The sequence below is a fragment of the Cicer arietinum genome, chromosome 5 (assembly GCF_000331145.2).
Source record: "Cicer arietinum cultivar CDC Frontier isolate Library 1 chromosome 5, Cicar.CDCFrontier_v2.0, whole genome shotgun sequence".
Taxonomy (NCBI): Eukaryota; Viridiplantae; Streptophyta; class Magnoliopsida; order Fabales; family Fabaceae; genus Cicer; species Cicer arietinum.
This window is the reverse complement of record NC_021164.2, coordinates 985,013-1,012,287: the sequence shown is the minus strand read 5'-3', so window position 1 is coordinate 1,012,287 and position 27,275 is coordinate 985,013. Positions and strand designations below refer to the sequence as shown.

At 30.0% G+C, this 27,275-nt stretch overlaps 1 long non-coding RNA gene across 1 annotated transcript; it reads right to left on the bottom strand.

The window, feature by feature from the left end:
* Window positions 1-17,975: 17,975 nt before the first annotated feature.
* On the bottom strand, window positions 17,976-19,763 carry LOC101505028 (uncharacterized). Its single transcript, XR_189787.4, has 4 exons — window positions 19,426-19,763; window positions 18,663-18,760; window positions 18,504-18,554; window positions 17,976-18,282 (listed from the first exon to the last, which is right to left on the bottom strand). It is a non-coding gene; the product is annotated as an uncharacterized lncRNA (long non-coding RNA).
* Between the last annotated feature and the right edge of the window lie 7,512 nt (window positions 19,764-27,275).

Genomic DNA, 27,275 nt, shown 5'->3' with positions numbered 1-27,275 from the left:
TGTTCTTGTTGCTGTTTTCTTTGCTTTGCTTGATTCTGTTCTTAACTAAATTCACTCAAAAGCACAAGTTAAATTAACATAACATTTAGAATCATAATTAACATTCTTAATTAACTTTTTGTTTGTTTTCATCAAAACATTAAATTGAGATTTTGTCTCAACAAGTTGTTCTCACACATTTGTAATTTTATAAAAAAATTGTGAATCAATATAGGAAATCAGTCATCAAAATGTTCAAAATATAGCTCAGCTGAAATACAGACACCGAATGGGGAATAAAGGCTTTGCAGTTATAAGGGAAAAAATGGTATTCTTTTTTCAAACATTATAAATGAATATTTAATTATGTTACTTAAATAAAACTCTCATATTATTTTTTTCTTCTTCTTGGTTTAGTGTCAAAGTAATGAAGATAAAGAGCCTCCCACTCAAGCTGAAATGTTTATTGCTACTCGACAAAGTAAGAAAGGAAAGGAGTTGGACCAAGAAACCAATCTTGCAATTGTAAGTTTAACATAATGTGTTATTTATTTACTATTAGTTATGTATACAATTATTCATTTAATATTATTATTTATGCTAGATAAAGCTTCAAGACTTGATTGAAAAAGATGGACAATCATCTTTAGAGGCCTTTCAAAGTGTGTGTGGCAAAGAAAAACCTGGGAGATTTCGTTGTCACGGAAGAACCTCAACACCAACTCTCTTGAGAAGAAATGAAGAAATTGCAAAACTTAAAAGAGAACACACTCAGGAGATAAAACACTTTAATGATAAGATACAAGAGATAGAGGAGAAAGAACGTAAGAAAATGGAAGCGATGGAAGGAAAATTTCAGCTTTTTTGTAAGACAATGTTGAACTCAAACACTGTAGGATTGAATATAGATGCTTTAGCAGCTTTTTTATCAACTCCAGCTGATGCTAACAGTACTCTACGTTCTTCTACATCAACACATGCTCCTAATAATAATGAAGTAAGACTGAACTATATTACGGTTAGAAATATTATTGTTAGAATTATATATATAGTATTGTTAGAACTATATTACTATTATAGACTTTAACATTTTTTCATTTACTCATGATTTTACTTATTGAATATATTATTTTTATTTTGTAGATGAATGATGGTGATACCAATGATGAATTTCAACATTTGGAAGCACAAGATGAAGAAATAGATGTTGATACTTAAGTTTTCTTTGTGTATTTGTTTTTATAGATAAGGAATTTTATTTTTGTTATTTTGATTGTCTCCTTATCTCTAGAATATAAATTAGAGAAATTGAATCACTGCAAATACATTGTATGAATGATCAAGAGTTACAACGCTTCATCTATATGACAATGAACTTTATGAATTTATACTATTGCAATTGTTACATTATGAATTTATTACAGTACATTACAATAATTTAGTATTAACAATTGTTATATTTTTAAATTTATTATAGAATTTCAATAATAATATTTTACTAAAATTATTTTTCTAAAATACAATAACTTAAGAAATTATTTTTTAAAAAATTTTTTTTACTTTTTGCAACGGTTTTAAAGCATTGCCGTAACTTAATTGAAAAAGGAACCTACAAGAACGGTTTTAATTTGGCAACATCATAAAACCGTTGTTGTCAATTTGAAAAACTGTTATGTTAGAGGTAGCTACCAGTACGGTTTTTAAAAAGTGTTGCTGTTTCACAAAAAACCGTTGCGTTAGGCTAAGGCAATGCCTTGGTTCCCCACGGTCAGAAAACCGTTCTCGTAGATTACGGCAACGGTTTTTTTACGTTAAGCAACGGTTTTTATGCGTTGCAGTAGGGCAAAAATGTTGTAGTGTCACTTCACTTGTGTTTCCGAAGAATTGCAAGAACCTCACACTTGAACTCGTGATTCCCTTGAATTAGAACTCAAACTCTTGATGCCAATTGTTGGAACAGACTTTTGAATTAATAGGAACCGGAATTGCTAAGAATAAATTGAATTGAATCAATGTTATTGTAGATACTTATTTCACAAGCAATGTGTTCAGCTTTGCTATGTATCAAAGACTTTTGAATAGTAACACTTATAACTAACTAATTTCCGGAACAACATTTAAACCATCCTAACTGACTTACAATGATTAGTTAATCATTTATGAGTTACTACTTTTAACATATGTGTCTTAGATTAATTTTCAACTTATAATACAATGACAATAATTATTATCTTTTTCCAATGTTACCCTTATTTATTAAAGTAGTTTCAAGCTAGGTGGTTACTAACAACGAAAGTAATTATTTATTGACCGGTAAACTGCTAACATCCAAGAGACCATACATGTTTTGGACTCCATGTGTTGCACATTGTTTAGACTTGACATTAGAAGTTATGGAAAATATTTCTAAGGTTAAAATAGTTATTCAAAGAGGGATTAGTCTTGTAGGGTTCATTTATAACCACATTGGCGTTGAACACAATGGGGAAGAACACTGACATCCTCATTTATGGATTTGAGTTCAAGTTGAACTAAATCAATAAATCATACCTTTATTGATTTGAGATATAGTTTCACGTAATTTTAAAACCGGCCGCCTAATACTCAAACCAAGCCATTATATTTAATCAATATTATGTCAATATTGGTATCTTAAACAATGTGTTAGAGTTTACATGTATTTTAATAACTATATATATATTGTTTTTGTCCTTGTAGTTAAAAAAGTTGTATTAATATTGTAAGAGTTTGAATTTAATTTGTATGCACCAGCTATATAAATATAATTTACACTGTCAATTAATCTTAATTGTCGTATTCATAAAATCATATGACTTTTATCATAATTACTTTTAAAGTCACACTTATAGATGTTTGCATATTGTGTTAACAATGTAAAGCTTTTTACACTGACAAAACAGAACAATTAAATTAACTCTAAAAGTTTTAGTGTTAGTAAAAAATAGGTATTTAAAAATTAATTTTTCATTATTAAAAATATCAACCAAAATTTGATCTATTGTCTCTATCTAATAAACATCAAAATTCTTATATATAATGCAATATTATATCTTTTTTATTTTTCTATTAAAATTTTAAAAATTTATCTAATCCAATATTTCAGTTGAAACTCCCCCATTGATCATAACGATATAAAAGATAAGAAAATCAATCATATTATGTTTCGATTTTTGTTTTCTTCCTCTTTGTAGTAGTAATGACTACTTTTTGTGATTAGGGTTTTGTAGCGGGAAAGAAAAAGAAACCCGAAAACGTTTATTAACAAGAGTTGAGAAAGAAAATGCATTGAATAATAAGTAAATTTGAAAGAAATAATGAAATGAGGAGCAAAACAATAACATGTTTTACTAGAACAAGAACACAACGAACCCAAAATCAAGATAAGGAAAATAAAATCACATTATATGGAAATGGAAATATGACTAAGGGTTAACTCTTTTTTTAGTCTATATAAATTTTACTTTTTTAATTTTAGTTTTTGTAAAATAAAAATATAATTTTTTGTCTCTATAAAATTATTCAACCAATATTTTTAGTCCTTGTTAAAATGAATCATACTGAATTGTCTTTAAACTTTAAAAAAATCGAATTTTTTTCACAAGCATGTTTAATATATTACAAAAAGAAAAAGATTTTACAAAAATTTGAAAGTTTGTTACGATCAGATGAATTAAATATGTGTTTTATAAATATAAAACTTTCAAGATAAAAGCAACAACAATATAAACTTAAAATTGGATTATTATTATTATTATTATTATTATTATTATTATTATTATTATTATTATTATTATTATTATTATTATTATTATTATTGTACTGTCTTTGTAATGTCATGTATGCAACATGTCATTCACCATAGGGGAAACAACATAGGCAAAATGAAATGATAAAATTAAAAGCAAGATAGAAGAAGAAAAATTAGAGGCAAAGTAGAAGAGTATTATCATAAGAAAAATAGAAACAATTCACTAGAGGCAAAACAAAAGTAATTTACTAGAGGCAAAATACCTGGAATCATAAAACAACTATCAAAGGTAAAAACAAAAAGAGAAATCAAAGACATAAATACTCATAGTTGAGAAATGGCATTAGAGGCAAGAGGAAGCAATTAGGAAGAACCTCGCAGGAAAGAAATAGAGAAGGCACTGGGGGAATACATATCAGTTTCCATTGTAAGTTACACATCTAAACAATCTTTAATCGTATTTTTTTCCAGATTTCTAACTAACTTATCAACATAATCATCACACAAAATAACAACATGTGTGATAATTAAACACATTTTTTGATGCATATTTCACAATACATACAGGCTTAAAGTTCCAATGCCTCTTCTTCTCTGAATTTTTCTAACCCCTTTTTATCTAGAAATAGTTTCACTACTAAGGAAGAAAGTTCAATTAACTTAACTCACATCCCCTTATGCCAAAATAATTTAATGTAAATAACTCATTGAAATTTGAACTAAGAAGAAGGTTCTAGCCCAAATCAATTATGAGCTCCTCTTTAATTCGGGTCCTCTGCTTCAATTCAAATTCTTCTTATCTAGGTTGTGTTTTCCTTCTTTCACTGATATGAGTTGATTCTCGAAGATGGATAGGCAGAATCTAGTATGCAAGGTTGCTGGGAAGATTTGAGGGACTTTTGTGAGCTTTTGATCTTGAAAGATTTGGAAGATAAGGAAAAATGGAGGATTTGAAAGATAAGGTAAACAGTAACAATGATCTTCCACAACTACAAGTTCTTTGATCCATTGTCGCACAAGGGTCAAATACAATTAATAAAATATAAATAGAGGTAATGACTCGAATAGTTTCGCAAGGACTTCTGATATAACAATAATTCTGATTTCCTAGCAAAATTTCGGAGCAATCCGAGATAGTCACTTGAAAACCGAGTTTTTTCTTACTAGCAACGTGCCTAGGAGCTCGCAAACAAGCCTATTTGACTTGTAGAACAACAAAACACAAAGAACAACTGTTAAGATAGTTAGTAATACTCTAAAACTGGTTAATATTATTAATAGAGAGTCTCCGACTACGGCGCCAATTTGATCCACTGTCGCACACGTGTCAAATACAATTAATAAAATATAAATAAAGGTAATAACTTGAATCGTTTCGCAAGGACTTCTGATATAATAATAATAACCGAATTGAAAGTTGAAATTAAAAAGGGGTTTTTTAGATTTTTTATTTAACATATGCGCAAAATGATTAATCCACTTATTCGAGTTTCAGACTTATCACATATTCTATCAATGAGTATAATTTCTAATTTGTGACTCTATTCTTATTTGACTATAGAATTGATCTTATGTGAATTCGGTTTCTTTGATTAGATTAAGCATCACAATCATCAAAATATTATAATTAACGATCAAGCGTGGCAAAGTTACAATTCAATTAAATTAGAAACCAAAACCAAATTCTATCAAATAAATATAATTTATCATATTGAAATTCATTTTAAGCAATCAGAATATAAATAATATCAAATAAACAAGAATAGAATCATGAATTCAAAATTGACAGTGTAACCTGAATCTCAAAGTTTTGATGAAACTCTGAACTCGTGGATTAATCTTATAAAATTAGCCTTCCATGAAATTAAAATAAAAACTGTTTATCTCTTGTAGCAATCTAAATCCTAATATTTCGTTATGTAGAAAAGAAACAAAACTGCCAATATATAGTACTCAACATTGGGCTTTAGGGTTTATAAACAAATGGCCCGCTATTTAAAATTATTACAAAGTCTAGATTTCAAAATCTTTAATTTAGGCCCAGTAAAGTTCGGAATTGGTCTTTTCTTCCAACACAAATGTTGTAGCTCTGATTTTTAGCTTTCCAACGCCTGCTCGTATGAGTCAATCCAATATCCAAAGCTTAAGCTATGGCCTACACAACGAGAAAGGGTCAAAATACAAATAATAAAAATATAATTCAATTTCGACGCAAAGTTTAGAAACAAGCTAAAAAGTTATTCTAAACTACAAAGAACTTATAAAATACCAAACTAAAGAGCTAGAAACATGTGCCCAAATGCTATGATCATTCATCCTCCTATACAAGTCATTATCACCCTGTACATGATCCTTCTGCATCAACACATTTGCCTCTTGCACAAAATCCTCCTCCTTACATATATCATCATCTTGTGGTTGTTGTGGTAGCCTTCTCAATGATTTTGTATGTTGATTGAATCCTGACAACACGATATATGGAAGAAGATTAAGTAGAAACATCGCGTGTCACATACACAAATTTTTTCATCTCGTCCACTAGCACCTGCAACCACTGATATAAAAAAATAAAATAAAAAATAATAATTATTGAAACTTGAGGATTTCAAGTTTCTCATAACAAGGTCTATATTAAGAAAGAAGAAACATGAAAAAAAAGTTTTTTGAAACTCAACTTTTGTAATAGAATTTTTTTTTTCAAGTTTTCTGGTAATTTAGAAAATATAGGCACTCACTATTGTTGCAACAAACTAAGCATTAAAAGTTCTGGAAAAATGATGGGTTTTTACTATTATAAATAGGGCAATGCTGAATTTCACTACATTTGTAGGGGTAGATGTAAGATTTATGGGTCACATATGTAATTAATTAATAAAGTGTGTTAGGGTCATTATATAATTAGCCAATAAACTAGGGGCCAAATAATATATAATAGTTTATGGCTAAAGAGCATAATAGTTATGAAAATTAATAGTGTAGATACCAGGCAGTTTCTAATTTAATGAGGGGCTGAATTGGAAATATTGTAATTTGGGATATAACTAATAATAGTTATATATAGGGGTAATGGTCCCCAAGGCAAACACAATAAGACCATTCAGTTTCAAAACCCTAAAGGAGAAAACTCTCTGGTTCTCTCTATCCCCAACAAGAGAGAGCACGGTCTTTAGGGTGTTTTGCTGAGGAAGATCACCCAACCCATTGGCTCTATCATCATCATCCTAGGATTTCATCAATGGCAATTCCCACAGGTACGCTTCCGCCTTTGGTCATTCATCATGTAATTGACATGGATTATTAACAATTGGTATCAGAGCCTACCATGTTTAATTCATGATGAAATTCGGTTATTGTCTTTGTTTTAGAATTCAATTTGGGAATTTTGACATGATTGAAAAATTAGGGTTTGTAATTTGGAAATTTTGATATATATATTATGGAATCCATATTTTTAACGTGTTTGAAAAATTAGGGTTTGTAATTTGGGAATTTGAGAATTTTGATATATATATTATGGAATCCATATTTTTAACGTGTTTGAAAAATTAGGGTTTGTAATTTGGGAATTTGGATATCGGTGGAACTACAATCTGTGACATCCAAATGTTATTTGATAATAAAATTTGGAATTTTGATTTCTTGTTATGTTAATTTGTTAATGCTGCTTGTCCATGGTATTTGCTTTGATGGTTGTATGAGCCTGAATTTCTCGAGCCATTGGTAACTATTGAAAGGATAGTTATTTGTTTTGCTTCCCTAGTGTTTTGTTTGTTTGTAACTGTTAAGGCTATTACGTATGGATGAAAACCATCAATGAGACTGCATCTGATTCCATGTGTTTTTTTTTTTTTGGTTCTTGAAATAGAATCAGAACCTCTTCAGTCATACACTAAGGATTTCAATTCAATCCTTGCTGCCTATGCTCATAATCCCAAACACATTAAATTTCTGCTTAAGGCCAAGTAGGTTTAGGCCTTAGGTCCTTGGTTTTAGGTCACATGTTTTTGGGTGGGATATACATATATATGAGCATGTATTAAATAACTTGAATTTTTCCGTGGTTAACTGTGATTGCAAAATTACGTGCGTCCTTTACCTTACTTATTTTGCTTGTTTTTGCATGCCACTCCACAGCTTGGTTTTCACAGTTGAAACCTTTTTTTTTTTTTCTTCTGTGTTCTTTTAGAATTTTTTTTTTTTTTGATAATTATCAAATACTAATGAAATAATGTTTATATTAGTGAACAATATTTTTTTAAATATTGTTTTATTTGGATATAATAAATATATGTTCAAGTCAAGTTTGACATTTTTTGAATGAGTTAATTGAAACTTGACGTCGCCAAAGTGACCTCTCTTGTCTAAATTGCTCGTGAAGAGAGTCAAATGGCTGTGTATATGTTTATTCATGCGGGTATTGACCGGCCCAAAGGAAGGTTAATATTTGGCAGAATTACATGGTACACCTGCGATGATAAATGTGTGACAATTATTTGGTATACATGTGAGCAGTAAATCGGCCCAAAGGAAGGTTTATTGTTTGACATGTCTTATTGTCAATATTTGATCGTTGCAACAAGAGTACCACTAGCAGTTGGTGTTACTGTCCAAAGACTTGACATCAATGGTGCACTGGGTATCTTGAGATGGGTTAAATTCCATGATTTGAACATATGTATTTATTTATTTACTGATTTATTTTCCTATAATGTGAGTTTCTAAGTTTCGTTCTTTATTTAATTTACAGCATCGGTTGCTTCCATATCTGCAAATTTGAGTTCTATTCCTGTCCTTAATGGGACAAATTTTAAGGAATGGGAAGAGAACATTCTGATTGTTCTTGGCTGGCTGTCTCGGATGAGATAGTTACAGCTAAAAATTTCCTTGTTGAGATGGAAAAACGCTTTAAAAAAAGTGATAAGGCTGAAACAAGTTCTATGCTTCAGAATTTAATTTCCATAAAGTATCAAGGCAAGGGAAATATAAGAGAGCACATTATGATGATGTCCAACATTGCTTCTAAGCTTAAAGGACTAAAGCTTGAGTTGTCAGATGACTTACTCATTCATTTAGTATTGTTGTCTCTTCCTTCGCAATTCAGTCAGTTTAAGGTGACTTATAATTGTCAAAAGGAGAAATGGACTCTTAATGAGCTCATTTCATTATGTGTGCAAGAAGAGGACAGGATGAAGCAAGATAGGACTAAAAGTGCTCACTTTACTAGCATCTCTAAAGACAATGGCAAAAGGAAAAGAATTGAGGAGCCCAAGAACAAAGCTGTTGCTAAAGGTCCAGAACAAAAGAAGCAGACTAAGGATAACAACTGCTTCTTCTGCAGGAATTCTGGACACGTGAAGAAGGATTGTGCCAAATATCACGCTTGGCATGTTAAGAAAGGTATGATTCTGTCTTTGGTCTGTTCTGAGGTTAATTTAGCTTCAGTATCTGGAAACACTTGGTGGTTAGACTCTAGTGCAACTACTAACATCAGTGTTTCAATGCAGGGTTGCCTGAACTTCCGAAAGCCTAGTGATACTGAAAGATGCATCTATGTAGGAGATGGGAAGAAGGTAGAAGTTGAAGCCATAGGAAAATTTAGATTATTATTAAGTTCCGGTCATTATTTGGATTTAAAAGACACTTTTGTTGTACCGTCATTTAGACGGAATTTGATCTCTATTTCTTATTTGGACAAATCAGGATATTATTGTTCATTCGGGAATAAAGAATTTACTTTGTCTTTAAATTCGAATGTTGTTGGAACCGGTTTACTTTCTGGTTATGATAATCTTTATTTGTTGGAAACTGTGGCTAACTGTAATGAAACCTTGAATGTGGAATCGCGTGGTACTAAGCGGAAAATTGACAATTTCAATTCAGGGGTGCTTTGGCACAAGCGTCTAGGTCACATATCTAAAAATAGAGTTGAACCACTTGTGTCAGATGGAATTTTAGATTCCATTGACTTCACAGACCTTAACGTTTGTGTAGCATGCATTAAAGGAAAACAGACTAAAGATAAGAAATTAGGCGCATATAGAGCTACAGACGTCTTAGAATTGATACATACGGACATCTGTGGGCCATTTCCAACTCCTTCTTGGAATGGTCAACAATATTTTATATCATTCATAGACGATTATTCTAGATATGCCTACCTTTACCTAATTCACGAAAAGTCCCAATCAATAGACGTGTTCAAATCCTTTAAGGCAGAAGTTGAGAATCAACTTAATAAAAGAATTAAAAAGGTCAAATCTGATCGTGGTGGTGAATACTACGGCAGATATGACGGTTCAGGTGAACAACGTCCGGGACCATTTGCCAAATACCTAGAGGAATGTGGAATCGTCCCACAATACACTATGCCGGGGTCACCCAGCATGAATGGTGTAGCTGAAAGACGAAACAGGACTCTTAAGGATATGGTAAGGAGTATGATTTGTCATTCCACCTTGCCAGAGTCACTCTGGGGAGAGGCATTAAAAACAGCAGCATACATTCTTAATAGAGTACCAACTAAGGCAGCGGCTAAAACACCTTATGAGCTTTGGATTGGGCGTAAGCCTAGCCTGAAGCACTTTCATGTTTGGGGATGTCCAGCTGAGGCAAGGCCTTATAGGCCGAATGAAAAGAAATTTGAACCCCGAACAATTAGCAGCTATTTTATAGGGTACTCAGAAAAATCAAGGGGCTATAAATTTTATGATCCTAATTTGAGAACAATTTTTGAGACGGGAACGGCAACGTTCTTTGAGGATATTGAGTTTGGGGGGAAGATTAAGGTTAAAGATTTTGTCTTTGAGGAAGAATCGGTAACAATTCCAGAACTGATTCTTCCACCAATTGACTTTCCCATTATTGAACAAACTCAAGATGATCTGGTTGTTCAGGAAGAACAAAATCCAGATCAAATTCAAGATCCTCAAGAACAAGTGCCTCAAGAGCCAGCTCCATTGCGGAGATCCACTAGAGAAAGGAAAAATGCTATTTCGGATGATTATGTAGTATTTATCAATGAGGTAGAGGAAAATGTTGGCATGACGGAAGACGACCCAGTCAACTTTCATCAAGCCATGCAAGATTCTCGTTCAGATAAGTGGATCGAAGCAATGAATGAGGAGTACAAGTCTATGCAAGACAATTCAGTTTGGGAACTTATCCCATTACCTGAAGGAAAGAAACCCATTGGTTGCAAATGGATTTTTAAAACCAAGCGGGATTCCAATGGTAATGTGGAGAGATATAAGGCACGTCTTGTAGCTAAGGGTTATACTCAAAAGGAAGGGATTGATTATAAAGAGACTTTCTCTCCGGTTTCATCGAAGGACTCTTTAAGAATAATCATGGCTCTTGTTGCTCACTTTAATTTGGAGCTTCATCAAATGGATGTAAAAACAGCTTTTCTCAATGGCGACATTGATGAGACGATCTATATGGTGCAGCCAGAAAACTTTGTGTTGGGAGACCCAAAGAATATGGTGTGCAAACTAAGAAAATCCATTTATGGGCTAAAACAAGCTTCTCGTCAATGGTACCATAAATTTCATCAAGTAATTCTCTCATTTGGTTTTGAGATGAATACAGTTGATGATTGTGTGTATCATAAGTTCAGTGGGAGCAGACATATTTTCCTGGTCTTGTATGTTGATGACATACTGCTTGCCACTAACGATATAGGCATGTTGCACGAAACTAAGAAATTTCTATCAAAGCATTTTGAGATGAAAGATCTTGGTGACGCCTCTTTTGTATTAGGAATTCAGATACACCGAGACAGATCTCGAGGTATTCTTGGATTGTCACAAAAGAGCTATATCGATAAGGTTCTCAAAAGGTTTGGGTTACAGGATTGCAAACCAGGGGACACCCCAGTTGCTAAGGGAGACAAGTTTAGTCTCAAACAGTGCCCTAAGGGAAGTTTGGAAATTCAAGAAATGCAAAAGATCCCTTATGCTTCAGCTGTAGGGAGTCTTATGTATGCCCAAGTATGTACGCGTCCAGACATAGCGTTCATAGTAGGGATTTTAGGCAGATATTTAAGCAATCCAGGTCTTGACCATTGGAAAGCAGCCAAGAGGGTCATGAGATATTTGAAGAGAACAAGAAACTACATGCTCACATATAGGAGGTCAGACCAGTTAGAGATCACTGGGTACTCTGACTCGGATTTTGCGGGATGCCAAGACAGCTTAAGATCAACTTCAGGCTATGTCTTTCTGTTAGCTGGTGGAGCAGTTTCTTGGCGTAGTGCCAAGCAAGGTCTTACTGCCTCATCAACCATGGCAGCAGAATTCGTAGCAATTCATGAGGCATCTGACCAGGGCATTTGGCTGAGAAATTTTGTCACAGGGCTGCAAATAGTTGAAGGGATTGAAAGACCACTCAAGTTGTATTGTGACAATAGATCAGCAGTCCTGTATTCTAACAATAATAGGAGCTCAACCAAGTCAAAGCACATTGACATTAAGTTCCTAGTTGTTAAAGAGAAGGTACAAAGTGGACAGATATCCATAGAACACTTAAGGACAAACTCCATGATTGCGGATCCACTCACTAAAGGTCTACCACCCAAGGTCTTTCATGAGCACACTGCTCACATGAGTGTGCTACAGCTTGAGGAATCTTGATTTTAGTGGGAGTTTCGTCCATTATGTAATTCATGTTCTATGTTTAATTGTAAAGTACAAATACATTGTATTTGGACTTTCTGATCAGAAATAAAGTTTAAAGTATTCAGTTTTTGGTTACTTTGTACATTTAAGTTATGGTATGATCTCATTCGATAAAGTAGGACCAGTTGAAAATTGACATGCATTGACCAACTTCATGTAATTTTCATGCTACACTTTTCATAATGGGTCTATGTCATTTAGTTGTGTCAGTACGGGTGATCATTGATGGGTTTAGTTATGCTTATTATGACGAAAGCCTCTTTGGTTCCATGTGCTGATATGATTAATGGACAGGACAATTTGGATTATACTCAAGGTAATTATAATGACATTTTTGACGTCATAAAGTCTAACACACTCCTAAGGATACATGTGTGACCAGTGGGAGATTGTAAGATTTATGGGTCACATATGTAATTAATTAATAAAGTGTGTTAGGGTCATTATATAATTAGCCAATAAACTAGGGGTCAAATAATATATAATAGTTTATGGCTAAAGAGCATAATAGTTATGAAAATTAATAGTGTAGATACCAGGCAGTTTCTAATTTAATGAGGGGCTGAATTGGAAATACTGCAATTTGGGATATAACTAATAATAGTTATATATAGGGGTAATGGTCCCCAAGGCAAACACAATAAGACCATTCAGTTTCAAAACCCTAAAGGAGAAAACTCTCTGGTTCTCTCTATCCCCATCAAGAGAGAGCAAGGTCTTCAGGGTGTTTTGCTGAGGAAGATCACCCAACCCATTGGCTCTATCATCATCATCCTAGGATTTCATCAATGGCAATTCCCACAGGTACGCTTCCGCCTTTGGTCATTCATCATGTAATTGACATGGATTATTAACAGTAGAGGTCTAAAATGTGGGGCATGGAGTAATTTTTTTGAAGATTTCTTATGTTGGCAACCCAAAAGAAAATGATGGTTTTCTTCGTTTGATCAAGTGGTAAAAGGAAAGGTCTTGGATTATGGATAGAGCTAAATAGGGCAACAACTACAACAAAAAGGCACAACAAATTGAGAGTTTGATGTAACTCAAGGATTTTGGTCTGTGGTAAAAAGACAGATTTTAAATTAAGATGTTCTAGTTTCGATTCTTGATAGTATTTTTAGAGAGAGATAAATGTAAATTCTTTTGCAAGTGATCTTTGAGTCCGAAGATTTATTCTACTTTGAATTGGGACACCATCTCCTTGCTCTAAGTTTCTAATATATAAAAAATGGAGAGTTGGAGGCAAGAAATAAGTTTTGCAATCGAGGAACGACAAGGTAAAAGATACGAACATTTGAATACCATGATAAACATTATCATATATTATATTTGATGTACCCATGATAACAATATTTTATTTTGTCATGTATTTGGTACACGTCTCATTTTGACATGATATAATATGTATTATATTTAAATAACAAAATTACCATTATGAATAACTACATATTAATTTTTTAAAAATAACTAATTATATTTTAAATATTATAAATTAACAAAAAGTAAAAAAAAATAATGAGTAATAAAATAATTTTATATTTAAAACTATCCACTGACACTACTAAATAAATAATTTAATTTTTTTTTTAAATCATGAGCAAACAAATAATTCTATTTTATTTTTTAGAACTTAAATAAAGATATGATATATATTATTTGTAAATGGAAAAATACCCTTGTAAACAAATTATATTTATTTTAAAATTTCTATTAATTTTAATATTTTATAAATTTGAATACTAATTTATTAAATTATATAAAAAGAAGAAACTACCCTTGTAGTAAAATCATAAAAAAATTTAAATTAATTATTAATATATCATTTTTTAGTTTAATATCAAATTATATTAATTATTTTATATTTATATTTGATTAGATTTACATTTTTATATTTTAGATTAAATTTTATATATTGTTTTTATAATTATATTTTATTATATTTCAACTTTATAATTTAAATTATAATTTATAAGGATAATTGTGTAAATTTTTTTCTTATCATATTCTGCTGGTTTTTAACTCAACTCATATTCAGAATATAAATTTCAATTAGATAGATAAGATAGGATAAAGTTATGGATTAATTGATCATATCTTGTTAGTTTATCAAACATTAAATTCAAACAATATGTGATAATTTGTTTCTATCATGTCCATCAAACGGATCCTAAGAGATTTTAAATTTAGTTAAAATTGAAAACTCTTTGTACTGAAGAATTAAGATTATAATATAAAAGAAATACCAGTAACAACTTCATATTCAAATTCAATAACCAATCTTCAACTAGTTGTTATGAGTTGAACACAATTAGAGTCATCATCTAAACCCCAAAGTACTAAGCCAATTTCAATAAATCCCTTAATTATGGGCCTCCTATTGAGACAATTGTTGAAAGATTTTGCCTTGTACTCTCACACTCATACTCCTACCCCACACATTTTATATAAACTCCACATTTTTAATATTTTTTAATAATAATAATGATTTTTTCTATCCCACTAAATTCAATTTGATTTCTGAAAAACGTTAAATTTTTTTTCGGAAAAAAATGAAACACATGTTTTTTCTTTAAATTGAACTTTCTATCAGAAAATTTGAAAAACAATTTTTGAATTACAATCAGAAAACTTTTTTTAATTTTTTCGATATATAAATTTTTAATTTTCATAAATACATCTCGTTTACTGGAGAATTAAAAAAAAAATCGGTATACAATGTTTAAATTTCTTGAAACATGAGTTCCAAAAAACTTTTTTTTTTTAAGTTTTTCGAATTCCAAGTTGAATTTAAAAGGTTAAAAAAATTGAAAAAATCTTAAAAAGAGGTAAAGAGGCAAAATGTAATGGTAAAAGTATAAGCGTAGCGATATAAGGGAAAGTATTCATAATTTTTTGTGGACTAAGTGATGAGACTCGTAGATAATTATTTTGTCAATTGAGATTTCTTTTTAAAAAAATTTCGAAACCTTTTTCTTTGGCAAAAAAAGCGAAAGTTTTTTCTCTAAAAAGATTAAAAAAAAACATATTTAAAAAACTTTCGGAATTATTTTATGGAAAGAAAATCAAATGCTTTTTTCTCTAAAAAAATTCAAAAAATAAGTCAAACTTTTTTCCTTAGAAAATTTTCAGAATTTCTTTTTATCGAATTTTTTTTTCTCAGAATTTCATTGATCATTTTCAATAAGAACGTTATAGAAAAATTCTTACTAGTTGATGTTAAGACAAGAAAGAAATCAAGTAGGGATCCATTAGTTTTGAGTATATGAATTTTGTATAGATGATTTACAATAACAAACAATAAGTAGAAACTTTCAATGAGAGAATTATTTTTCAAGACTAACAAGAAGCATGTTGCACCAATGAAGGGAAAGTCACTTCTAACATCTCGATAAGTCAAAGTGTGATGAATATTTTTGAGTTGTATAGTTTCATTATATTTATACGGTTGATTAGCATTTAATATATTTATGAAGTTATGATTAGGTTAGTGGTAATAAGTTATGAGCATCAGAACCATGTCATATGAGTTTGTGATATTTTAATAAATAAGTTTTTAATATAAGAATAATATTTTAGTTGTGATTCATGCTTAAATTCTAATAGGTATTAGATTGGATAGTAACAGATCGAACAACTACTGTTCGATTTTTAAAATTTTAATTGACAAATTAAATATAGTAATTTATTGTATATTAACATTTTATGTTGTAAATTTGTAATATAAATACACAATTTTTTTTGTCGGATAAATTGCAATGAAGAGTTGTATATATTTAAAAGAGACGAAGTTATGAGTATAACATATTGATTTGGTACGTATCTTTGCAGAGGAAAAAATCTAAATAAAAAAGAAAATTAGTTTGGTTGAATTTAAAAAAAAAATTATAAAATAAAACCCAAACTAATGAATAAAATTAGTTTATGTTGATTTAAAATTAATAAAAATTAAAATACTTAATTTAAAAATATAAAATTTTCTTTTATAAAATACTAGATTTTTTATACTATTAAAATAATTACGTAAACACTTTTTAAATTACCATGAGAGAAATAAGATGTAAATGATTAAAAAAATCCTTAAATACAAAATATATTTAAGATAGCACTATTAATATAGTCTAATCATTTTATTCAGATATCGGTGATCAATTTTAAATGAAGTGAAATTATATTTAAAATAACAGAGATTGAGTTTATTTGATTCGATTCAAATAAAACTCAAAAAAAAAAAAAATCAATTTAATTGATTTTGATTTTTTATTTGAGTTTATCATATCATTGGTTTTATTTTTATATCTTTAGACAAAACTCAAAATAGTTGCCATTGAAATTGAAGTTAAAAGATGTAGTATATATTTTTAATTAGTATTTTTTGTAATTATTTTATAAGTTATGTTTATTATAAAAAAAAAAAGTTATTGTATGTCCCCCCAGAGGCGTTATATATGGATCCAAATTATGGTGGTATTTATTCTCTCTTCTAAAAAAAAACTTTTTGTATTTAATTAGAAAAACTTTATTTTTATTTTTTGTAAATATTCATATTTTCATGTTTGCAAGAAGAACGTGTCACATGGATGAAATAAAATTTGTTAAAGTTTAAACAATAGAAAAATTCTTTCAATAAATGAGAAAGACGTCACTCTCAATATGCTAAATGATAATTTTCAAAAATAAGCTAAAGATACCTTGATAAATTAAAAGAAAGATATATTCTAATCAAATTAAGACAGATAAATGAAGCTAATAGTCAAATCATTCTCATTATGAAAAACAAAATATAGTTCACTCAAACTTATAATATAAGAGTGACAATATTAAGATTTCTAATAAATTTATAAGCTTTGACATAAGTTATTAACGTAGTATTAATTCTCAACTTAACTAACAGACACATTCACCATCAACACAACGCATAAACCAAACATGACATATGTAAGGACAGTCATCATCGTCTTAATTTACACTTCAAAGATTGTTCTGTGACTAAAAACAAATACGAGGGTTAGTAAAAGGGGATAAAATAAATAAAATATAAGGCAAATAATGTTTTTTTATAAGAGTTAGGGAAACAAAACTTAGTCGCACTTACGTCACTTACAACAAAAGCAAGGAAAACAGACCATAGCACGAAAAAAAACATGAAAATTTTTGTCATATTTTTTCTCTTTTTATGCAACAAACAAAATTGATTTATACTTATTTTTATAACACTTATTGATATGGAAGAAAAGCTTTAGAAATATTAAGTCAATTTATTCTTCGTTGAGGTAAAGTCATGTTTCGTCACTACAACATTTTCGGTCTACCGCAACACTAAAAAACCGTTGCATATGAGAAAAAAACCGTTGTCGTAAGCTATGAGAACGGTTTTTCAACCGTAGTGTACCGAGGCGTTGCCTATGCTTTACGCAACGGTTTTTGTCAAAAACAGCAACGCCTCCATTAAACCGTAGTCGTAGATATCCTATGAGAACGGTTTTCTTTGACATTTTAAAGAACACTTTAAAACCATTGCCTTTGATTAAACCAAATAAAAATAATAATAATAATTAAAAAATTGATATTTATATTGTAGTCCATTTATTAATAAACCTTCTTATATATATACACAAAATCAATTACAACATACAATTATCTTTCAAACTAATAACTAACATATATCCAATTAATTATCTAAAAGTTCTAAAAGCTTGAAGTTGTTGATTTGGCAATCCATGGACTTCAACTCTCCATACATTTGGAGTATTTTCTCCAAAAGCAAAACTCAATATTCTGTAAAGCTCCTAGCTACAGCATCATTTGAGAACACATACTCCATTAGTATATTTGCCCCAGAAAAATATCCCATAAATTCTCCTGCATCATCATAAATTAATAAAAACAAGTTTTTATACAAGAATAAGTAATATTCAAAAGAAATAAATTAATTTTTTTGATAAATAAAATTTTACCATATTAGTTGATAGGTTAGTATTTTCTTTCACAAGAAAGTTCAAACTCAAGTACTTCAAACCAGTTGAACAGAAATAAATAATAATTAACTTGAAATAATGTAAGAAGATGGTTTTTTGTATTACCAAAGGTTAATCTTAAATAACTGAAAGCTCCGCCAACAACAGGAACTTGAACTGCAAATTCAGTGTAACACAAAGAAGAAAGATCGTGATGATATTCCTGCAATGATGTAAGATATGAAGACTGAAGGACCGAATTGATGAAGAGCTATAAGATCATACCATTTAAGCTTCCTCTTCATGTCTGCACCTGACCTCTCTGCCTCACTTGGTTGAACTCTTGGTCTGGTGTCCAAGTTGCTAGCATTCTTTTTCTAAGCCTGTGAGGTGTTTGTGAGAGTAAGTACAAATAGTTTGACAACATTGTCATGATGTTGCTTGCATAGTTTGACAACATTGTCATGGTTCTTCTCACTGATTATCATAGTGCAGAGAGTATAAAATAAACAACAAGTATCTCAAGTTATATGAACAATCAATGCAAATATAATCATATATTCAAGATCTAAAATCCAAAACCTACAATTTAAACAGCAGAAAAATAAAAGTAAAACACCACAATTCAGCTCATATGGAGGAATAATTAACCAGCCAAGAATAAAAGAATCACTTAACTTCAAAAATTTGTTTGCATTAGTTCCATAGAATAATCAAAAGACCCTTGAAAAGATCAACCCTAAAAATGCAATTTTACACAAAATTCTCAACAGCAGAGCACAACAGCAGAGCACAACCATGACCACAAACTAACTTCATAAGGTAACCAAATACCCTAAATTAAACCGACATAACCAAATTAAAACAAGAAAAATTCCAAATTTTTTGGAAAATTTCTCTTCAAAATTCAAATCCCTAAAAAGTTCAACACCTCAAATCCCTCCACGTCACAAAACAATTGAATCCAAAAAACCTAAAGATGCAAACTTTGAAGCACGAAATGATGCGTTTAAAGCGAAATGAAGTCGAAAAGAGAGTAGAAACTTACATGGTGTTTGTGGGTGCAGGCAAGCAAATTATTGAAGACAAGTCGCGATTCAATGTTGATTTTGCAGAATAAAAGAGGAATGGAAGAGATGATTTTGATGAATGGTGAAAATGAACCGCACAAGGAGACGAAGAAGACGGTGGGAAGAGTTGAGGGTTCGACAATGGGAAGACGGTGGGAAGAGTTGAGGGTTCGACAATGGGAAGACGGTGGGAAGACGATGGATCTCAAAGCTTGGAATGAAACAAACCAAAATGTTTTATCATATGTATAATTATTTTAAAAATATGAAAATTAAAAGAGTACGGTTTTAGTGTCTTGTCTATCTGCCTAAAAGAAAACCGTTCTCCTTGCTTTCTACTACAATAAAATTAAGAACCGTTGTCTTTGATACTCTATCAAAACGGTTTTTTTACCATAAAAAAATTAGCTTTGCGGTAGAATCAAAATGTTGTAGTGCGTGTTTATCCTTTTAGATCACTCAATAAAGATTCTAAAATAAAAAATTATTATTAACTTTTCAATACATTTTAGTTCTTTTATACCCTTTCATGATAGATATTGAAAAAAGTTATTTGTAAGGAAATAAAGAATTTCATGACACAAAAAATGTTGAGAATTTGGTGATGAATTACTTCAAATATGATAGATATAAATTATAGCATATGTTTCGTAATATTATATCAATAATTGCATATCTTTATGATTCACTTGAGAGAGAAGGATGAGCCATAAATTTTGTTGTTATAGAATTTTACAATTAGAATTATATATATATATATATATATATATATATATATATAATATATATAATATATAATTAACATAAAATACTGTTGTTATATTTATTTATTTTATAATTTTGACTATTCTCTAATGATAGTATTATTATAACGTGAGTATTTTGAAAAATAAGTATAATTATAGTGATTAATTTGAATATGAGAGTTTGAGTTGTTAATAATATGTATTTTTTTTAAAGGTTAATTATTTTAATTACTCTAATTCATCATATATTAGTTATGAAATATTAGTAATATTTTGAAAATTAATTGATGTATGGAAGAGTATTAAAAATGAGATTAAGTAATAATTAATTTTCTTTATATAAAATAAATAAGGGGAACAATGGGTTTGACCATGTATGTTAACTCTAATTATGTTGAAAAAATAAAAATAAAAAAAAATAAGAAAGGGAGCTTCAGCAACCACATAAGCAAGAGAAAACACACTAACATGTCTATTGTTTGACACCGGTGATCGATAAATGTTCCATAAAACTTTCTCCATTTTCGCTCAAAATTGAGTATGTTGTTTCATTCATTTAACTAGTCAATTAAACATAATTATTTCCAGATTTTTAACAACCCCGATTTCTATCTAAAATATCTCACTTCTTCGTTTGTAGAATTCATAATTTTGCACCGTTCTTCTTCTCCGTAATTCCGATTTGAGTGAAACCAACTCCAAAACGACTGTGTGAAAAGTGGCTATATTATCCACTGATTTTTTGTTCTTTTTGATAGATAGATTGAAGGACAAAGAGTAAAAAAATAAAGAATGTTTGCTCGTGGAATTGTATTCGTGTGTGAAAGCGTCGAAATAAGGTAAATTGTGAGAGAGCGTTTGAATTCATTAGTATAATATAGTGAGTTGAACGGGAAAACCGTATTTCCCAACGATTTATTCGGAGCTTGCTACGTACGGCAGTAACCCTTTAAGGGATAAATTAATTAATGTGCAAATATAGAAATTTTGAGATTAAAATATAGAATAAAAATATTTGTAAGGTGTTGATTGATTTAATTTCTTTAAATGTGTGATATTGATAATATTGTGATATTGGGTGTCGAATTAAATTTATATATATGTGTGATTAGATGAGTTTATGTGATGTGATAACAAAAGATGGATGTATTGTGATAATTTAATGTGATGATGATGATGTATGATTAATAATTGTGATATTTTAAATTTGTGATAAGTTTATGTGATAATGTTTGATTGATGATAGTGATGCTATAAATCTGTGACGAGTTTATGTGATGATGTATGATTAATGATAGAGATGTTATAAACTATGATGAAAATATTAAATTAACCCCATAGTTGATAAAACAATGGTTATTTCAATTTGTGTTTGAGATGACGGTTTTAATGGAGTATCATCTGCCAACGAGTGGAGAAAATAAATATTGAGAATTTGTGAAGTGGAGATTATTTTGTCATCATATAGGTAGGGTCTGACAAGCCTAGCGATTCCAGGGAAGTACAACTGAATGAGCTTGATTGTGGCGGTCTGTTGGGGAGTCTTAAGGCAAGATTGTTAGACCTTAAAGGTATTCGGAAGGATAATTCCTAGGTGACTTGGAGGTAGCACCCCAAATATCGGGAGCTACCACGCAACACACGTTTACCTCGACTGTCGCGTATATGTGTCTCGGGTTGAGTTGAGGAGATCTATAAGGACATGACCAATTTGAATTTTCCGTCCACTGGGATGGTGGCATAGTATCAAGCCTCCTAACCAAGTACTTTAGAGTTAGAATGGTACCACATTGTGAAGTAGAGTCTAAGCTCATGCATAACATTGCATTTCCTTGTGATTGTTTTGTTGTGATTGATATATTTCAAAAGTAATAATAATTAATCTTAGATGATTTGATGCATATTATAATCAGATGACAGTTTTACTTGGGTAACTTTGATGTTATAATATGATACTATTTACTTAAATATTTTGATATATCGTAATGTGATTGTGATACGGTCTATGATGATTGTTTGCATATTCTTCTTACATATATTATACTATTAACATGATTTCAAATCTCACCTCCTTCGTTGTTTGTGTTTGATTGACTTGGCTCTCATAAGTTGTATTTTTATTTATTTAATTAGAAACAACTCTTTTGTGAAAACCCTATTGTTTTATAAAAGGAAAAGTTTAAATTACTTCTTTTGAATTATGAGAAATGTGATATCATAAATTTGTTATAAAAGTTTTATTTTAAAAATAATAGATTTTCTTTATCCGTTGTGAATTAAAATAATAAAAGTTCTTGTATAAATTAATATATATTATTTTGGAGTTTAGGGTGTCACAATTAGGGTAATAGAGCACTCATTAGGTCTAACAACATGGTCTAACTCATCACGGCTCATTCAACAACAAAATTTTAACACATAATTTAGTACTTAATAATAATTTTAGCACACAACAACTTGTGTATAAAAATAATGAAAACAATTTTTTTTATTGAAGCTGAGTGATGGATGACTTATGGAGCACAAACCTACTTTATTATTCTTCCCCTAATGTCTTAGTGACAGAACCTTTAATTCCAAAGTAACCCCTAATTCCTTAGTAGATTTAAAATTAGAATTAAGCATTACCGTATATAAATTCTCTTGTAAATTATTGCTTTCCAACTAATTTAATTGGTTTCATGACCTGCATCTATGTCTAGACTACAAATTCATGAATTTCTCATCTCAAGCATTCGTAAAGTCCACTTTCGTTTCAAAATACAAATCGTAGAACATTTTAATGTTGATCAAGCAATAAAAAGCATTAAGCACAGAGATGAGAAAAATAATTCAATAAACTCATTCATATAACTAGAAATCAAATCATAAAAATAAGGGTTTCATCCTGTTACACTCATCCCTAACAAATAGGGATTAGTTACTCATGACAGAAATAAAAGAGATAAAGATTAGAGAAGAATTACAAGAAGGATTCATGAATGATTCTTGATAAAACTGCTTCAATGATGTTAGAAACGGTCGTCTTTGAGTTTCTATGCTAGGGCTCATGTCTCCCAACTTCCCAAGAGTCAAAAAGATCCCTAAAATAGTGAAAAATTGCGTTTTTATGGTTGCTGATGCGCGTCGTGTGCCCCAGGTGTAGGAAACGCGCTTCAGGCGTGCCTAGACAGTGTTATTGGTCCGGAAATGCACCCCAGGTGGAGAAAACGCGCTTCAGGCGCGCTTGGACAGTGCTGAATGGCTGGAAACGCGCCTCAACCGCGTCTGGCGCGCTTCAAGCGCACAACATCGGTTGTCCGATGTATATTGTATTTTTCTCCTTTTTCGAGTCTGAATTTGGTTCCGGTGTATTCATGAAAGTTGTAGCTATGGACCTTATCTTTCATTTGCACTTTGTTTGAATCTGATTGGACATCTACAACTCCAGATATGGCTGCAATATTCTACATAGGTATTGTTGACTTCTCACCAAAATTCAGCACTGCACTAAAACAAAACGCAATGTAAAATTATGAAAAATTCATACTTAATCAATGAAATAAAAACACAACATTTTATTAACTCAAAGAACAAAAATCAACAAAATATATCAAATAAATCTTTAATTTAACTAATAATTGAAGATAAATAAGACTAAAACAGTGGGAAAATATGCATGTGATGAAGAGTCATCAATATGTTAGAACCCTCTTTTCATATAGTAAACATTTTCTTAAATGTTGCAAGGTTCATAAATTTGTGTCTGGCAAAACGCCCACTTCATCAAACACAATGCACGAATCTCCAAATTAAATATGAAAATTTGAGTTCTCGTTTGGCGAAATGATTCCATCGCCATGCGAGGATTGACAGTGATGAACACAAGTGAGAAAGTTGATTAGCTTGCCTGACGAGCTAACTCCTTCGCTAGATAAGTTCACTCACGACACTACTTTGGACGGTAGTTTATATCTATATGTGGGTTTAGGCCTCAATTTTTTATTTATTTTTACAATCTAGTTTTTACTCATTATTTATTATTATTATTAAGTTTAAAAGCATTTTTATTTCCTCTATTGGTTTTAATCCCTCTCTTTCTAACGGAATACACAAACTTGTTATTTCTACTCAGTGGAGAGAGTGAGAATATTGTGATTAACAGTGTCAATAACGGTAAGAGTTGGGCTATTACATTACATATGAAAGATCAAGAATAGAAGCTCTAAATCTTGTGTTCTAAGTTTGAATCTTCAAATTTGGGTTCTTTAGATGTAATAATTTGTCTAATTGGCCTCCAAATATGTCAGAACCCTCTTTTCATATAATAAACATTTGCTTAAATGTTGCAAGGTTCATAAAGTTGTGTCTGGCAAAACGCCCGCTTCATCAAACACGATGCACGAATCTCCAAAATAAATATGAAAATTTGAGTTCTCGTTTGGCGAAATGATTCCATCGCCATGTGAGGATTGACAGTGATGGACACAAGCGAGAAAGTTGATTAGTTTGCCTGACGAGCTAACGCCTTCGCTAGATAAGTTCACTCACGACACTACTTTGGACGGTAGTTTATATCTATATATGGGTTTGGGCCCCAATTTTTGATTTATTTTTACAATCTAGTTTTTACTCATTATTATATTATTATTATGTTTAAAAGCATTTTTAGTTCCTCTATTTGTTTTGATCCCTCTCTCTCTAAAATTAGGTTTTTGGTCCTCCTATTATTAAATTTTTAGAAATTTTAGGTCCCTTACTAATTTTTATTATGTTACATTCTCATTTATAACCTGATATTTATGTGACATTTGATTTAGATAAAATAATTTTTTTTATTATTGTTGTAATAAATTTTATTTATATAAAAACTAATTAGAATTTAATTATATTTTAAATATTTTAAATAGATTATCATGTGATTACAAAAAAGATACGATGGTTAGTAAAAAGGACAAAATAAATAACGTATAAGACAAAAAATTTTAAAGAAGAATCGAGTAAAAAACTTACCGTCACTTACAACAAAAGCAAGGAAAAAAGACCATACACACGAAGAAAAAAAACACGAGAATATCAGTCATATTTTTTTCTCTTTTTAAGCAACAAACAAAATCAATTTAAAAATATTTTTATAACACTTATTGATATGGAAGAATAGTTTTAGAAATATTTAATTCTTATATGTAAAGTCATGTTTCGTGTTTGTCCTTTTAAATCACTCAATAAAGGTTCTAAACTAAACAACTATTATCAACTATATATTATCAGCTTTCTTGATAGAGACGGGACAAATTCCACATGCAACAACAATATAATAGTAACATTGAATGTTGAAAAACTTATTTGTACGAAAATAAAGAATTTCACTACACAAAAAATGTTGAGAATTCCGTGATAAATTAATTCAAAATGATAGATATAAATTATGATAGAATGATGAGCGTGAAACTAACTTTATTGTTATAGGATTTCATAATTTAGTGCTTAATAATAATTCATCATAATTTAACTAACAATAATTTATTATTATCAATTAATAATTAATTAATTAATTAAATAACTATTTTAACATTTCAATCATATTTTTCACTTTTTCATGTAACAAACATAAATTTTTATATCATATATATATACGATTTTTTTAGAACTTATGGATATGGGAAAAAAAACTATCAAAAATATTAAAATTATTTTATGTATAGCCATGTCTCATGTTTGTCCCTTTAAGTCACTCAGTTAAAGTGTTAAAATAATTAAATGTTACCAACTTTTGAATACATTTTATTTCTTTCATAGAAAAAAACAACGACAACAATATAATGATAATATTGAATGATGAGAAGGTTATTCTTAAGAAAAATGAACTAAATAAACCAATTAACATGCATAAATTAATTTCTTAGAACTTCACTTTCTTTAAGCTTCTAGTTAAAATACCCGAATTTTGATCGTTGGTACTTCCTACTGCATCAAAAAAGGATCGATTAATATATAACTTTGAAAGAAAAAAAGTATATTAATAATTTATTTTTCAAACAATTTAGGTTAATATAGCAAACAAAACCATTTAGGTTAATATAGCAAACAAAACCATTAGACTAACGAATAAATTGAGAAGTAACATAAATTAAAAGCATAATAAATTTTGTTGATGAATTAGTTTAAAACTGTAATGTCCCTATTCTCCACGTCTTTGGGAAGTGAGTATCACCACGGCTAAACTTTTGAAGAAAAAAAAAACGTTAAAAAAAACGTGAACAAAATCAAATGTACTCTTAAAAACATGTTTATTACATGTATTTCAAATCATAACTTTTGTGTTTGTAAACAAATATCGATGAATGTATAGAGAGATGTTTGATGAACAAACACAATAATGACACGAGCGATATAAAATTAAATTTCCTACAATTGAATTTAGTGTAGTTAGCATATTTTGATAAGATCAGACGATCAAAATTTAAAAATTAAATTTTAAATATTTATAAATGAAAAATCTAAAATTTAATTCTTGATAGTTTAATCTTTATTATACCATGTAAATCTATCTAACTATACTATAATCAGATACAACTGACTACAATCAATCTAGATCCCAGGTGGTACAACATTGAAAACGATCATCTACCAATAGTACAAAGTAAACAGGGTTTCAGTTTTGTTCATTTTTAGCACTTTCTTAAAACGATCATGAATTATTACACTCAAAAGCACATGTTAAATTAACACATAATTTAGAATCATAATTAGAGTCATTAATTAACTTTATTTGTTTACATCAAAATATTAATTTGAAATTTTGCCTCGACAAGATCACGTAAACATATAAGCAAAAAAGTATGAATTGACTAGAGGTGAGAGGTCCTTGGACATAAATGCATCATTTATTCAAGTTAATTGAAGATACAAATATGTGTGTTAGAATAGAAGGCGTGAAGACCATGATGTTATGAGAGAAATTTGTTTATCCAAATTCGTATAATAGGTTGTAGACACCTTTCCACAAAAGAAAATATCAAGTTGTTGTCTATCTGTATCAAACTACTTCATCGAAGTGGAGCTAAACTTGACAACAATACCTAATCCCTTATCGCTCAAGG